Source organism: Mytilus trossulus, chromosome 9 (genome assembly GCF_036588685.1).
Source record: "Mytilus trossulus isolate FHL-02 chromosome 9, PNRI_Mtr1.1.1.hap1, whole genome shotgun sequence".
NCBI lineage: Eukaryota > Metazoa > Mollusca > Bivalvia > Mytilida > Mytilidae > Mytilus > Mytilus trossulus.
The window spans coordinates 54857702-54861556 of NC_086381.1; the positions used below are offsets into that span (position 1 = coordinate 54857702).

General features: G+C 29.8%; 1 long non-coding RNA gene across 1 annotated transcript; it reads right to left on the reverse strand.

The window, feature by feature from the left end:
- Window positions 1-607: 607 nt before the first annotated feature.
- LOC134684005 (uncharacterized) lies at window positions 608-3038 on the reverse strand. The gene is made up of 2 exons (XR_010101140.1): window positions 2928-3038; window positions 608-1805 (listed from the first exon to the last, which is right to left on the reverse strand). It is a non-coding gene; the product is annotated as an uncharacterized LOC134684005 (long non-coding RNA).
- Window positions 3039-3855: the final 817 nt, after the last annotated feature.

Consider the following 3855-nt stretch of genomic DNA (forward strand, 5'->3'; position numbering starts at 1 on the left):
TGTAATTGCTAATTATTTCACTCTTTTTTTTTATCTTGTATATATTTATTCAACTTCATCATCATCATCTCATTTTTACAATATTTACATATGTAATAGAAAACATCAAGTCCTTATACTCTTTGGCTTCCCCCTTCTTACTCTATCATTCATTTTTTTTTCTTTTTGTTTCTTTCTTTTTTTCCTCCTTTTTCCCTCTTTTATATATAATCTTACACACGGTTAAAATATTATCTCTGAGAATTGTCAGACAAATATATAGTTATTAAACATATTAAATCTAATATCTAAAGCAAATATTTTCCATAATTGTAAAAAAGTCTCTTTTAAAAGTCAAAGATTCACATTACGCATATACGGCTAATTATTTCACTCTTAATCTTTACATATATATATTCAAAATATCCATCTTATCACTTTTCAACTGACATAACTTGTAAACTAATAAGTGTAAATCATTCGTTTAAATATGAGTTTGTAACGTTTAAATAAGTTTACAACTAAAGCAAAATTCTGTTCATCTATGTCTGCACTTTAAACATACCTTCATTTTCCTTCGTATTAAACTTTAAAAAAAATCTTCATTTTTTTAAAGATACGAAAAATGTTCTTATTCTAACAAGAGTTGTTTCCCTTTCATTGTTCAATTGGTATAACGAATCCCATAATATTATAAGTCCCTAGTTACGTACGTGTGTATGTGTTTAAAATATTATATTTGATTATGCTTGCTTGGACACCAATGAGCAAAATACACAATGAAGAGTTTCACAAAGACAAGGATTTTTAATGTAAAACCAGCTGTTGTCTACATGCATTGTATAATTGCTTACATCAGGATAGCAGATTCACTTTTATTACTACTACATGGCTATTTCATATATTGTATAATCACACACAAAAGAAACATTAAAACATATTGAAATTTAATTTATCCGAAGTTTCTCACTATTTCGAAGAATTTCCATTTTGTCTTAAACAATTTACTACTGTGTGTGTGCAAATAAAATAAACTACTTGTTTACGCAGGAGCACATCATATATTGAACAAAAACAACGGAGAAAATTCAATAAAATAATCATTGTTTACATATATTTTCCGTGATGTTAGGTTTCAAATCAAAAAGGTTATAATTTTGTTTTGCCAATGACATGTTATTTATAATTTTGCTTATTACTACAGTATTGTTGTTTCAAGAAGCACTTTTAATTAACTATTTGTATCAAAACATCCTCCTACGACCCGCTTGTTGTTGTTGAAGACGGTATGCTGACATGAGGGTGTATTTTTTGTATAATTGTTCGCATCCATTTCATTTCGTGAAGACTGAAATATGTTAACATAATAATTGAAAATTACCAGCGATTTTCTTTGTTTTTGTAGCTTTGGACATTTAATTATGTAAAAATTAATAACAATTACATGTAGCAATTACTGCATACCTAAACAATATACAGTTTAATCAATGATTTTTACTATCTAAACACCCATTCATGTCCTGGCACGACTTCTGGTTTTTTCCTTAAAGAAACTGCCCCAATCTTTCGAATATTATTCTGCCGTCTGCTTCTCTTGCTCAGTTTATTTTCGTGTTTCTGGTCTAGGTTTTTTGACTAATTTGTCAAAGTAGTCAGACCTCCAAGGCAGAAGTGTGACGATAAACGACCCTTCGTCTCAGTTCTGAATCGGTTTGTTCAGAAGACATATACTGTATCTCCATACTTTGCATACTAGTAACTGTTTCTTTTTGTTCTTTTGGCATGCTGGATTTTTCTTTTAATGCCTTTTTTCTGTTGTTTAATTTCTAAAAAACGAATTAAGCTCTAATCAAAATTCCTTTAATTTCATTTTGAATACATACAACTTGAATAGATTCTATATATGCCTCAATAACTCTCCTTCAATAAAGACATTATTATTTTCGTTATTTCTATAAACAATAACGTCCAGCAAAAAGCAATCTATTTTTTTTTTGTATGTAATAACACCTAATATAAGAAAGCCAGATTTTGATTGGTTGGTAGCCAGTGTATTTTTCGCATATTCTAATATTTTTCCTCATTTCAAACGAATTCGCCTGTTTTTCATCACTACCGGTGAATTTGCCTGAAATACCATGGTATTTGTCATTTTGGATATTCCTTTTTCCCCCTCTCGAGCATCCTTCCTAAAAAAAACTTAGATATGACGTTACATAAAAAAGCGAGCTAACGCGTATTAGTACAAGTCATGTATAATTACCACAGTTTTATGATAATTTCCTCTTAGCCTCAAAATTGTGCATAAAAATGTTAATGAATTGTAGCCCGCAAGTTAAAAAAAATCAAAGAGTTTCATTCCAAACTATACGGTGTAATTAAACAGATATATCATGTTATGAAGGGGTATTTGTGAAAAATACCAGTCTTGGGACAGATTTTTTTCGCCTAGCGACTCGGGAAATTTCACAGTCCCTTGACTGGTATTTTCTGCAAATACCCCTCCATAACATGATATATCTGTCCAAAAGCACCTGCGAAATGATGCAACTTCTAGTATGCGATCCTATATCTGACACCATAAGAAATAGTCGACATTGTATTGTAGCGTTACGGCCTCACCCCCTATGTATTTTACTAACCCTCTATGGATCCGTAGGGGATCAGTAGCGAACCATATGACTTATAATAGAAAATGAATTAAGTTAAAAGGGGTCCCTAATCATTGTTAATTTGGAGTGATATAAGTATATAATAACAAATGAAGCTCCACTCTAAATCCGTTGACTGTTATAATAGACTGTATATGCAGTTTGCCGAAAATTAAAATTGATGTATCAGAAATCTATATACCACTGCTTTTTTTTTTGGAACTAATACAGATTAAAGTAATCCAAGAATCAGGGTTTTTTCCAAATTGTTTACCATATTAAAAAAACAGTTCTTACTCTTTTCAATCTGCTGTACACAGCCATTTTCTTGTTATGTTCTTCTTGTTTACCAGTCTCTTCTCTTCGTTTCTTTGCTTTGAACGATTCAAAATTTGTCTTTATTTCTTCTACAAAACAAAACATCTACTTAATGCAATTCAAAATAATAATTAAACGAACGATTGCTTTTCTCGAATTGAGCCTAAACCGTGTCAATTGGTAGTCCATTGCAGATTGTTTTGATGTGATATGATCGAAATGAAAATAAATCTACTAAAGTTACATGATATTATGCATTTGCTAGTAAGTGATTCGATAACACTAAAACTTATTTATGGTATGGAAACTATATAGCGTTTCAAAATATTATTGAAAGTTATCAGTACCACAGAACTGCAATTTCGCCAATATTTTAATTATTTATTTTTTTTGTACTACAAACCTCTTACAACCCCCCCCACTTTGTCAGGATATTGACCTTTTACGAATTCAATGATGAAATCGGACATCTCCTTATTCTCTGCAGAATTATATCTGAAAAAAAATCATTTGAAAATTAATCTTACTGAACATTACAGCTGAACAAAGGAGATCATTTCTTAAGCAAGCGTGTAACAAATGTCGGTAAAATAATCAATGTGTGCTGAAAAGTAGTTTGAATCTGAATTGAAGTATGATAATTAAATAAAATTAATATATCTTGCAAACTTTTCATTTAACAGTCAGGGGCATTACTTAAACAAATAACTTTTTAAATTACCTATATAAGTAATGTTGAAAACGAGGCTATTTTACAAATTACTTATATAAGTAACTTTTCTAAATATTATTTTTATAGGTGACCAATTATACAAATTTTACTAGTTTTAACAAATTTTTACAGTCATCTGGTTATTTTTCCCATGAAATATAAAATATAATCTTTCTGAAACACTAATTGCTTTTC